The sequence below is a fragment of the Ranitomeya variabilis genome, chromosome 1 (genome assembly GCF_051348905.1).
Source record: "Ranitomeya variabilis isolate aRanVar5 chromosome 1, aRanVar5.hap1, whole genome shotgun sequence".
NCBI classification, from domain to species: Eukaryota; Metazoa; Chordata; class Amphibia; order Anura; family Dendrobatidae; genus Ranitomeya; species Ranitomeya variabilis.
Genome location: NC_135232.1, coordinates 915,595,631 through 915,609,442, shown reverse-complemented (window position 1 = coordinate 915,609,442; position 13,812 = coordinate 915,595,631).

Below are 13,812 nucleotides of genomic sequence, written 5' to 3'. Positions count from 1 at the left end.
GGCTCCCATAACTGAGAATTTATTTTACTGAGGGATGAAACGCAAATAGGGAGATAAGGAGCAGTGAGTCTCATAGGGGTTTATAGGCTTGATTTAGTTTTTGCACTAAATGTATCTAAAAAATTTTAGAATGTTTATTGTGTGTGCACTGTCATTTCGTAGGAGGGGCAAATAGTGAGTGTTGTCTACAACCTTAGAAAAAGGCTATAAAAAATATTCTTACAAAAGGTTATTTTTTGGGAAATGCTTACTTTACTACATTGGTAAGAAAACATCCTCTGCAGGGGACAAACCATAGTGCTAAAAATAGGGAAAATCTCTGTCATAAAAGCTAATTGAAACTTTGGGTTTTCAACGTTTCATTGCTGAAGCCATTTGTAACATTTTACTTTTCAACCTACATATTTTCCATCTTAATAGCAAGCAGTTACAAAAAATGCATGGAAAATGTTATGATAAATGTATTAACCTTAGCACTGCCTTTCTCTTCTAATCAGAAGAATATGCCATTTCTCATTATTAACTATAGAATGCAGTACGCTAGAAATTATGGCAGTTAAATGCTTGTAAATATTTTTTTCAGTTTTATTTCCAGGATTAGTTCTTATTAATATAAATATCTACATTTTTTGTATCTAACTTCTACCTTAAACCACGTTTACATGTTAAGTATTTGGTCAGTATTTTACATCAGTATTTGTAAGCCAAAATAAGGAGTGGGTGATAAATACAGAAGTGGTGTCGGGTTTCTATTATATTTTTCCTCCTAGTAGTCCACTCCTGGTTTTGACTTACAAATACTGATGTTTTTGCTGCGTTTTTCAGTTACATTTATCTCTTGTGCATGCTGATACAGTTTAGTGCCGGTTGTTACCTGGTTCCTGCGTTTTCTCACTTACTCGTTGGTTTCTATGGGTGAAAAAACACTGCAAAACGCTGAGAGAAGTGACATGCTGCAGTTTTCATGTCTGTGCATGAGATTTCTGAAATCTCATAGGTTTTGCTGGTACTGCAAAACGCAGCTTTTCATTTGCATAAAAAAGCTGCAAAAATGCAACTTGTGAACAGCCTAAGGGTATGTGCACACGTTGCGGATTAGCCTTAGGAATTTCTGCTGCAGATTCTTCCCTCTCTTGCCAGAAAACGCATGTGTGGTTTTGTCGCGTTTTTGATGCAGTTTTTGATGCGTTATTTCCATGCAGATTTGTATGCGTTTTTGAACGCTAAATAAAGATCTATCATTGACACAAAAAAAAAAGATTTGTGATGTCATTTCTTGTCCAACCTCCTCTTTTACATTTGTCCAACCCACACTCCATTACACACAGATAGACAGACAGATAGAAAGAACGAGAGATAGATAGATAGATAGATAGATAGATAGATAGATAGATAGATAGATAGATAGACAGAAGGAATGAGGCCGGCGTCACACTAGAGAGTTTTACGGACGTATGAGAGGCGCAAAAACAACGTATTGCACATGGACCAATGGTTCTCTATTGGGCAGCTCCTATCTGCCGTATATTTTGCAGCCGCATTTTACGGGAGTAGAAAATCGCAGCATGCTGCGTTTGTCAGCGTATTGCGCAAAAATGCTGCCAATGAAAGTCTTGCCAACCTTGCCAACAGATTACATACAGAACACTGTTTTGGGAACATTTCTGCGTATTGCGCCAGTAAAAAACAGACCATATTTTCCTACGCCAAGTGTGACGCCGGCCTGAGATAGATAGATAGAAGGAATGGATAGATGTAGATAGATATATGGATAGTTAGGCTACTTTCACACATCAGTTTGTTTCCGTCAGGCAGGATCTGGTGAATTTTTGAAAAAACGGATCCGTTGCAAATAGTGAAAAACTGATGCAACTGATCCGGGTTTTTTTTGTTTTTGTTTTTTTAAAAAGAGAGAGCCAGCGTAAAATGTGCATGATTTTAATGGAAACATGCATGAAAAAACGGATTCGGAGGCCGGATTCATAACATCTCAATTTCATACGTTTTTCGCCGGACAGAAAAACCGTTCCTCTGTATGTGTTTTCCATCCGGCGGAAACAGCCTTTTTGACAGATCCGGCAAAAAACGGATGAAACGTGTGGCGATCAGGCGCAATCCAGCGCTAATACAACTCTATAAGAAAAAACTGATACAGCAGAAAAAAAAAACTATTGTTTTTTTTCAAAACTCGCCGGATTGTGCCTGACGGCAAAAACCTGATGTGTGAAATTAGCCAGATAGATATATGGATAGAAACATCTATGTATCTACTACATAATTGTGTAAGGGTCACTTCCGTCTTTCTGTCTGTCTGTCTGTCACGGAAATCAAAAGTTGCTGATTGGTCGCAGCCAAGGGCCGCGACCAATCAGCGACGGGAACAGTCCGGCCGTGAAATGGCCGCTCCCTACTCCCCTGCCGTCAGTGCCCGCTCCATAGTCCCCCCCCCCCCAGTAAGCGCCCGCCGCCCACATAGCATTGTAGCAGTCCGTAAAACCGACTGCGTTACACCGCAGCATAACGCGGTGTAACGCAGTCTGTTAACGCTGCTATTAACCCTATGTAACGAACTTTGTACTATTGATGCTGCCTATGCAGCATCAATAGTAAAAAGATCTAATGTTAAAAATAATAATAAAAAAAAATAAATGGTGATATACTCACCTTCCGGGGCCTTTCCCGCACCTCGCGACGCTCCGGGCCATGCATTGCGGTCTCGTGAGATGATGATGTAGCGCTCTCGCGAGACCGCTACGTCATCATCTCGCGAGACCGCAATGCATTCTTGGGACCGGAACGTCGCAAGGAGCAACGCTGAACGCCTCGCCTGGATCCGGGGGCCGAAGGAAGGTGAGTATATAACTATTTTTTATTTAATTTTTTTTTTTTTTTACGGGGATATGGTGCCCACACTGCTACATAGTACTTGGGCTGTGTTATATACTATGTGGCTTCTACATACTACATGGGCAGTGTTATACACTGCATGGGCTGCGTTTTACACTGCATGGCCTGTGCTATATACTATGTGGGCTGTGTTATATACTGCGTGGGCACTGTTATATACTACATGCCTGTGTTATATACTACGTGGGCTGTGTTATATACTGCTTGGGCAGTGTTATATACTACGTGGCCAGTGTTACATACTGCATGGGCTGTGTTACATACTGCGTGGGCTGTGTTATATACTGCGTGGGCTGTTATATACTGCTTGGGCAGTGTTATATACTACGTGGGCAGTGTTATATACTGCATGGGCTGTTATATACTGCTTGGGCAGTGTTATATACTACGTGGGCAGTGTTATATACTGCATGGGCTGTGCTATATATTACATGGGCTGTGTTATATACTACGTGGCTGTGCTATATACTACGTGGGCAGTGTTATATACTACATGGCAGCTATATACTGCGTGGCTGCTATATACTACGTGGCTGTGCTATATACTACGTGGCTGTGTTATATACTACGTGGCTGCTATATATTACGTGGGCTGTGTTATATACTACGTGGCTGTGTTATATACTACGTGGCTGCTATATATTACGTGGGCTGTGTTATATACTACATGGCTGTGTTATATACTATGTGGCTGTGTTATATACTATGTGGCTGCTATATACTACGTGGCTGTGATATATACTACGTGGCTGTGTTATATACTACGTGGCTGTGCTATATACTATGTGGCTGTGCTATATACTACGTGGCTGTGTTATATACTACATGGCTGTCTGTGTTACGTGGGCTGTGCTATATACTATGTGGCTGCTATGTATGTATGTACATACATACATATTCTAAAATACCCGATGCGTTAGAATCGGGCCACCATCTAGTCTATAGATATATCTATAGATATATCCATAGATAGGCCAATGTTGAATAATGAACATAAAGAAAAAAAACGGGAAAAAACGGCGTCAGCTCCCGCGCAATTTTCTGTGCCAGAAAGGGAAAGCCGACGGCCGGGGGCCAATATTTGTAGCCTGGGAAGGGGTTAATACCCATGGTTCCTTTCCAGGCTATGAATATCAGCCCGCAGCTGTCTGCGTAGCGTTTACTGGCTATTAACATAGGGGGACCCCCAAAAAAATGACGTGGGGTCCCCCTAGATTTTATAGCCAGAAAGGCTATGCAGACAGCTGAGGGCTGATATTCATAGCCTAGAGAGGGGCCATGGGTATTGCCCCCCGGCTACAAATACCAGTCCGCAGCCGCCCCAGAAATGGCGCATTTTACAGATTAGCCCCTCTCTTCCCACTCCTGTGTAGTGGGATATGGTGTAATAAGGGGTTTATGTCACCTTGCTATTGTAAGGTGACATTAAGCCGGGTTAATAATGGAGAGGCGTCAATAAGGCGCCTATCCATTATTAATCCTAAAGTAGTGAAAGAGTTTTTTAAAAAATAAAGACACAGCCAGAAAAAAGTATTTTAATATTCTTAATTTAACCATACTTACCATACTTCAGCGCCTCCAAAAAAACGTAAAATAATAAACCGTATACTCCCTGTCCGATGCAGTCCAATTAATAACGAGTGTCCCATGACGATCTCCCCTATAGAACAGTGACATCGGGTGATGTCACTGCTCTATAGGACCCTCAGTGACACACTGACAGGAGACAATGGCTCCTGCAGTGCATCACTGGGAGGTTACCTTAGTTCACTGGTCTCACTTTATGGCAAAAGCTGCGTGGGAACACAGCAATGCCAAAAGTGAGACTAGGGACTATTTTTTTACAGTGGCAGAGGAATACAGTGCAGAAGGATATTTTCCTCCCATCATTGTATTCCTAGAGCCCCTAGAGAGCGGTCGTATCAGCTGATGCTGCTGTTCTCCACGGGAGATCGTCGTGGGACACTCGTGAATTTCTGTGGATCAGGGAGTATATTGTTTGTTTGTTATTTTAATATTTTTTACAGATGACACTGACTTCGGGGATCAAAGTGACAAGTGATGGTGAGTATGTACTCTATGTTATATGTACTGTATGTCTATATGTATGTATTGTATGTAATAAGTATGTAGTATGTATGTTGTATGTATGTTGTATGTATGTATGTAGCATGTTGTATGTATGTAGTATGTATGTTGTATGTAGTATGTACAGTATGTATGTAGTATGTTGTATGCATGTAGTATGTTGTATGTATGTAATATGTTGTATGTATGCAGTATGTATGTAGTATGTATGAAGTATGATGTATGTATGTAGTATGTATGTAGTATGTAATGTATGAATGCACTGTACAGTATGTATATATTGTATGTTATATGTTGTATGTACTGTCATATGTTGTATGTTGTATGTACTGTCATATGTTACATGTTGTAAGTACTGTCACATGTTATATGTTTTATGTACTGACTGTCATGTTATATGTTGTATGTACTGTCATATGTTGTATGTGCAGCGCCCCAGAGTCCTGGTCGTTGCAGTACTGATGCTCCGCCGCTAAGGGGAGTGATGGTATGTCTGATGGCACTTAAGGAGTTCACCTGACCAGGTATCACAGTCACACTTTACACTTCACATTCTGGCCACCAGGGGGAGCAAAGGGTTCTATGTATTAGGCCACTCCTCACAATCTGGTAAAACTGGGTGCTGGATAGGAAGTTAGTCAGAAGCTGACTGGGTTGGATCCAGGCAACATCCTGTGGCAGAGGGTGTTGCGGGGGAAGATTCAGGGGGGTCTCTGTCAGGGGTGGGATCCTGACAGTGGCTTAGCGAACAGAACGTTACGGAGCCGCGCCTGCACTCGAATGCGGTGGCATCCTAAGAAAGGAAAAGAAGCAAGATTTACTGTGGAGAAGTGAGAAACGAGATCGCAGCAAAAAGGAGATAAAGCCAGTAGGAGTCGTGCCGTAAGATCGAGGCAACATCCTACTGAGGCGCGTAGCCGGAACGCCGAGGAAGTATTAGGCTCCAAGCAATACTTCAAACAGCGGCAGGACAGTTAATTTTAGGTTGGCTGTCTCACCTAAATCACCTAAGCAGACATAGGGGGCAATTGTGGGAGAGGGGCGATGCTAGGGTCCCGGAAGAACTCCAGGCCTACCCGTCATACGGGTGCGTCCTATCCATATCATCTGGGGGATGGAGAAGAACATCAGAATAGATACGAGTTGCGAGAGAAGAACATCAGAAACAGACAACAGTTGTGAGGACTATCCCGTGGTGCTCAGCAGGGAGGTACTACAACACACAGGCGCTAGAAGGTAGGCACTGATTTCCACCTGCAAAGGGAACTCTGGATATGCCTTCGGACCGGCCGGTCTCAGCCAGCCCTGTTAGCAGTACTTTGGATTGCGGATCCTGAAGCCTTCAGTAAAGAGGTAAAGAGACTGCAACCCTGTGTCCTCGTTATTCATCGCGACCTGCACCACGCACCCTCATCACACCTTTCATTGGACGCCCCTTAGCAGGGTCACGGACCGGGTCTAGCCACCGTGACAACCCCAGAACTGAGACAGAGAGGCCCGGTACCGAGTACCCCGCAGCCCTGCGTCTGGGGGCGCTCCAATTTGGTGTCCCCGAACAGGATCTACTTAAACCTGAAGAATCAGGTCATGTGTGCCTTGGAATTGTGTCTGAATTGTGCTTGAACTGTGACTTGTTGCAAAGACTGTGTATTGCCGATTCCCGCCAAAACCGCCGCCATTACAGCGCTAAGAGGAGCGCAGGAGAAGAAGAAGGGCGTGGAAGTGGGTATAAACAAGCTGAAGAGCGTGAAGGACAATGGCAGCCCAGTCTACTTATTTCTGCCCCTTGAGGTTGTGTCCGTCAGCAGCCGAGATCCGCCTCCTGATTCTCAATGGAGGGCGGAGACAAAGAAAGCGAAACTGCCCACGAAGGAGAGAGCGGGAAAAGGTCAAAGAAGAAGTCAGCCATGTGGAGGACGCCATGGCCAGCCACCCAGAGCCGGGGTGTGGGGTCAGAGCAGAGGACTCCCCCAGCTACCCGGAGGGGCACCGTAACCAGGCCTCCACCGCTGATGCTGATTTCCTGCAGGCCGGGTGGAAGAAGATCTTCATCGGGAGCCTCACCAGACGCCTGTCAGCAGCCTCATCTGGTCCGGAGCAGGAAAGAAGTTCCAGCGCTCTGAAGCCAGAAAGCAAGGCCCTGCCAGAAAGTGAGATGCTGCAAACAGAGATGACAACGTCGCAGCACGAGGCCCCGCGACCAGCGTTCCAGACCCCAGCGGAGACAGAGCAGAGCGGCACCGGAGGGACCGCATCTGATGCAGGTATGAAGAATGACCCTGCCCTGATGACCGACACCACTCCAGCGACTGCTAGTGCCACAGCTGCTGACTCCGTTCCAGTGACTGATCTTGTAGCAGCTGCTACCTCTGCTGCAGCAAATGCCCATACTCAAGCTACGCAGACCTCCATCGCTGGGCATGACTTAACCGTACATGAAAGACGGATTAACGGCGTTTATCCAGCACTGGGTGCAACCCTGGACTCCACCCTTCCCAGGCCAAGAAGGGTTAAGTGCCAGGTGCAGCCCTGGAAGCCGTCCAACTAAACCTCGGAACCACGAGTATGTAAATAGTTAACTGTTTGTTTCCCTGCTTTTTGCTGCTAATACCCGACCAGGGTTATTCTTAAGGGGATCCCTTTGTTTACCCGGGATCCCTATTGCTTTTTATTTTTGCTTTTGTTTTCCTTTTTGCTTTTGTTCCACAATGTTACAAAGACTGCCGAATCATGGACAGTGAATGGTTCACAAACTGTATTGTAAATAGTTCTCACCTTCTTAAAGGTGCCCCTTACTGGTTTTACAAGAAGGAGAGCTTTGTGAAGAGACTGTTCCTGAGTACAGCATGGAAGCTCTTGCCTTAACTGGACTTGCAGATAGAGAGAGTCTGCATTACCTCAAGGAGACTTGGTTCCCTCTTAAAGGGAACGTTCACTAGTTGCACTTAAAGTATAATGTTGCCTTAAAAGAAAGTAGATGGTAATAATGTTTTGCCTAGAAGTAATATGTAGTTAGCTAGATAGTTATAGAGAATGGTTTAATAATGTTACTAGAGAATGAGGACAGGAAAGTAAACCCGTAGGGGTTAGATAGTGAGTCCTCCTGAGAGCCATAGAGAGATGGTTAATTGATCCTGTACTAAGAAAAGAGGCAGTAGGCCTGGGCAGATAGACAGGCGGTCCTGCATATGAAAAATCAGAGAGTAAAAAGAAAATGTTGCACTTAGAAGAGAAAAATAAAGAAAAAGTTAAGTTTATTTTAGAATTTTACAGTAAGCCTTTAGTGGGTTCAGCTTATACGCCCTTAAAGGAAAAGTTAAATTATTGTTCAGAATTTGCACAATACCCGGCTGGGTAATAGAAGTTATTTATAGTATGTTATTTAAAATATTTAACCATGTTTTGTTTGTAACGTTCAAGAGTCCTCACCTCCCATAAAGGGAAGCACTGTTATTATTACTTGTTCATTGCATTTCAAAATTTGTATGTCTTTTGCTGACATGTATTGTTGTTTTCTTCCCAGTCCGGGAGTACTGGATTTAACCAGGGGGGAGTGCAGCGCCCCAGAGTCCTGGTCGTTGCAGTACTGATGCTCCGCCGCTAAGGGGAGTAATGGTACGTCTGATGGCACTTAAGGAGTTCACCTGACCAGGTATCACAGTCACACTTTACACTTCACATTCTGGCCACCAGGGGGAGCAAAGGGTTCTATGTATTAGGCCACTCCTCACAATCTGGTAAAACTGGGGGCTGGATAGGAAGTTAGTCAGAAGCTGACTGGGTTGGATCCAGGCAACATCCTGTGGCAGAGGGTGTTGCAGGGGAAGATTCAGGGGGGTCTCTGTCAGGGGTGGGATCCTGACAGTGGCCTAGCGAACAGAACAGAATGTTACGGAGCCGCGCCTGCACTCAAATGCGGTGGCATCCTAAGAAAGGAAAAGAAGCGAGGTTTACTGTGGAGAAGTGAGAAACGAGATCGCAGCAAAAAGGAGATAAAGCCAGTAGGAGTTGTGCCGTAAGATCGAGGCAACATCCTACTGAGGCGCATAGCCGGTGGCCGGAACGCCGAGGAAGTATTAGGCTCCAAGCAATACTTCAAACAGCGGCAGGACACTTAATTTTAGGTTGGCTGTCTCACCTAAATCACCCAGTAAAGAGGTAAAGAGACTGCAACCCTGTGTCCTCGTTATTCATCGCGACCTGCACCACGCACCCTCATCACACCTTTCATTGGACGCCCCTTAGCAGGGTCACGGACCGGGTCTAGCCACCGTGACAACCCCAGAACTGAGACAGAGAGGCCCGGTATCGAGTGCCCCACGGCCCTGCGTCTGGGGGCGCTCCATATGTACTGTTGTATGTTTGTGGGGTGTTTTTTGTGTTTTTTTTTACATTCAACACATTAGCCGGATGATGGGAATACTACTGTCCCATCATTGGCTAATGTGTCAATCACTGTCACTGTAGCAGGCATCGCCCGATGGGACTTGTAGTCCCATCGGACGATGCCTGCATGCGCACACATCCCCAAGGACCCCCGACAGCCCGCCACAGACCCCCGACAGCCCTGCACAGACCCCCCACAGCCCAACACAGACCCCCGACAGCCTGGCACAGACCCCCGACAGCCCGGCGCAGACCCCCGACAGCCCTGCGCAGACCCCCCACAGCCCGGCACAGACCCCTCACAGCCCGGCGCAGACCACCGACAGCCCACCGCAGACCCCCGACAGCCGGGTGCAGACCCCCAGCAGCCCCGCACAGATGCCCGACAGCCCCGCGATCCCAGCAGACTCCCGCGATCGCCCCACAGACCCACACAAACCCCCACACACAGACACGCACATCTTCTCCGCCCACACACAGTCTCTGCCCACACTCCGCCCACGCACTCTTCCCCCCTCCCAATCTGCAGCGTTTCTCATAGCAAAACCGCAGATCTTTTTTAGATCTGCGGTTTTGCTGCGGATGTGCCCGACTCAATGCAAGTTAATGGGTGCAGAAACGCTGCAGATCCGCACAAATAAATGACATGCTCCTTCTTTTAATCCGCAGCGTTTTCAGTGCGGACTTTTCCGCACCATTAGTACAGCATTTTTTTTTCCATTGATTTACATTGTACTGTAAATCACTTGCGGATCTGCAGCGTCTCTGCACGGTAAAAACGCTGCGGATCCGCAGGAAATCTGCAACGTGTGCACATAGCCTAACTGTGCACTACTCTAAACGGGATACTTTTTTTGTAATTCTAATCTGGCAACTCCAAACCAGAAGTAACCAAACTTTTTTCCGACTACATTTAGAAAGGGCTGATAAAAAGATCAATTATGTAGGAAGCTATACACACTATTAAAAAATCTATATATATAATTGTCTAAGGGTTTTTCCATCTGTCTGTCTGTCTGTCCCGTTCATTCATTCGCTGATTGGTCGAGGCCGCCTGGGCCTCGACCAATCAGCGACGGGCACAGTATCGACGTAGAAATCCCGCGTCTCTGATTGGTCGAGGCCGCCAGGCCTCGACCAATCAGCGACGGGCACAGTATCGACGTAGATGTCATAATGGTTGCCATGGCGATGATGATGTCAAAAAGGTTGCCTCGACCAATCAGCGACGGGCACAGTCGGAATCATCATTGTCCATATACTACGGGGACATGCATATTCTAGAATACCCGATGCGTTAGAATCGGGCCACAATCTAGTATAGTATAAATGTCTTTAGAAGATGGGATCTCTCACCTTAAGATCGGAGGTCTTGCACTTTCGGAGTTTAGGTGCGTCTATGTTGATCAGATCAGGCCCAAGCTCTCCAGGCCCTGATGTCACTTACCTCTTCTAAGGGTTCGCATACCTTGTGATTTCTGCCAGTTTACTGACTTTCTCGGCTCCCCTGAAAAGGGCTTTTTTCCTACACTATAGTTCACAGGTCTACTGATGTGACAAGGCCCCGTTATGTGATCTTCTGGGTTCATAGACATAAATTGAAAGAAAGCTTTCTAAGTAAGGCCCGAAAAATGGACTATTTTCTACCTGCAATTCTCTATTCAGATTGTGCCTGACCTGTCACTTCACATATTACAGAAAAGGAGGGCTTTGAAGCCACTATTGGAGGCTCTGAAAAAGCAAATATTTTGTATTCCTGGGGTTTCCCGTTTCGCCATCAAGTCTGTCACTCAGGATCCTTGCATATAATACGTTGTCCTGAGGATATTCCAGCTTTTATCTCGGGACTGGGGATATCTCCTGTTTTTATTACATCAATGGATTGACTGGAACTTTCTGGAGGTCCTAAAATAAATCTCATTCCATGACCACAGAGGTAACAAAGATGTAAACTGACAGAAGATTCCAGGAGATTGAATGCTACAGAACTTGTCCCTCCTCCTCCAGACTGGACTTTCTTCTCCAGATGGTTCTCCTCATTCATCTTCCCAGTTTTTAATACTGGTTCATTTATTCAAGGATTCTGTTTTACTCTCACTTTGAATTTGCTCTCCAATGGTAGTTCTGACTATGATTTTGCTGGCAGTGCATTCGTGTTGATAGATGTTCATCAATGGTAGTTAGGGCTAACAATACTGTGTGTGATAAACAGGGCTGGCTCCAGGTTTTTGTGGGCAATGGATGAAAGAGTCTCATTGGGCCCCTTTAACACATACCACGATTCATGATGCACAGAAAAGAAATATAGGTATAGTACAGTGCCTAAGAATTCACTTACTTCTTACATTATATGAGTGATATCTATTGTCAATTCTACAATAACTCTGAAATCAACGAATCCTCGCAGCTCACAGTGCATGCACTGGGGGATTCAAAAGTCTTTTCATTTTAGACCGGATAGTATAGTACAGTATTATGGGCACCACATAATCCTCCATATAGCAATATGGGCCATTTATATTGCTCCATACACTATTATGGGTCCAATATATTGCTCCTTACAGTATAATGGGCCACATATAATGCTCCATACAGAATGGGTCCCATATATTGCACCATACAGTATAATGGGTCCCATATGATGTTCCATGCAGAATAGTAGGCCCCATATAATGCTCCATAAAAAAATAATGGCCCCATATATTGCTCCATACAGAACAATGGCCTCATATAGTGCTCCATATAGTATAATGGGCTTTATATAATGCTGCATACATCAAATACTCACCTCTCTTCTTTCCTTGCAGCTCCTGTCTCCTCTGCTTCTTCTAGCACTCTGCACTGCTCAGCAGAGCTATAGTGACATCATCGTATCCTGTGCCCTGAAACATCAGAGTTCGAAGGGCAGCGCAAATTGTGCATGCCCGACAAAAACTTACAGCGCAGGCGCCTGGACCGCAGCACAACACACTGGCGACTGCTGCGTGTTGACTTCTTCAAAGTGGTTGCTGTTGCGGCTGCTGGTTCAGCCGCGGAAGGTCGTCTGGGAAGCGAGGGACGCACCGAGGTGGTCACTGACAAGGTGGTAAATCCGGGAGCCCCAGTTGGACGTTAATGAAGGCAGAGGAGGCGGAGCCCGGCGCAGTTTATTGAGTGAAGTAGAGGCGTTTCTGTCCAGGGGAAAAGACATGCCCCCAGGTCTAATTTGAGGAATCAGTGACAAATTATAAAAGCGATTATTTCAGCGTTTGCAGGGACCCGAACTAAAAGAGCCACCTTGACAGAATGCAGCATTAGTGCTGCCTAAGGTGGCTCTTTTAGTTAAAAACGCTTGGGGGGGGGAAGGGGGGTAACAGGTTCCCTTTAATGTGAGGGATTTTAATGTTCCACAGAGACATTTCCAAATTCTGCACTCTATGGTTGAACAAAGAGTTCATATCCCTATGTTGCAAGAGACTCATTTTAAGACCAGACATAAACCTATTCAAAAAGTTAGATATTTTTCTCACTGTTTTGCCAGCACCAATTCTGAGTTTCAATCCAAAGGTGTTTCCATAGTTACAGAAGCATGTGAAAGTTTAAACACCCCCTGGTCAAAATTACTGTTATTGTGAACCGTTAAGAAAGTTGAAGATTAATTGATCTCTAAAAGGCCTAAAGTTAAAGCTGATGTCTAAAAGGGCTATGGTTAAAGGGAATCTGTCAACTCCTGCATGGTTGGTACCTAGTAGAACCCCCTTTTGCAAGTATCACAGCTTGTAAACGCTTTTTGCAGCCAGCCAAGAGTCTTTCAATTTTTGTCTGAGAGATTTTCATCTACTCTTCCTAGGAAAATTCTTCCAGCTCTGTGAGATTTCTGGGTCATCTTGCATGCACTGCTCTTTTGAGGTCTAGCCACAGATTTTCAATGATGTTTAGATCATGTAACTGTGAGGGCCATTGTAAAACCTTCAGTTTGCACCTTTTTATCTAGTCTATTGTGGATTTTGGCATTTGTTTATAATCATTTCCATTTGTATAAGCCATTCTCTTTTCAGCTTCAGTTTTTTTACAGATGGGGTTATTTTTCCATCAAGAATTTGTTGAAATTTCATTGAATCCATTCTTCTCTCCACCCATGAAGTGTTCCCCGTGCCACTGGCTGCAACACAGCCATAAAAGCATGATTCATCCACCCCCCAAGATGTTCTTTTCCTGAAATTCTGTGCCCTTTTTTCTCCACACATACCTTTAATCATTGTGGCCAAAGAGTTCTATTTTAACCTCATTGGTCCACAGGATTTGTTTACAAAATGCATCAGGCTTGTTTAGATGTTCTTTTGCATACTTCTGAGGCTGAATTTTATTGTGAGGATGCAGGAGAGGTTTTCTTCTGATGACTCTTCCATGAAGACCATATTTGTGCAGGTGTCTCTGAACAGTAGAACAATA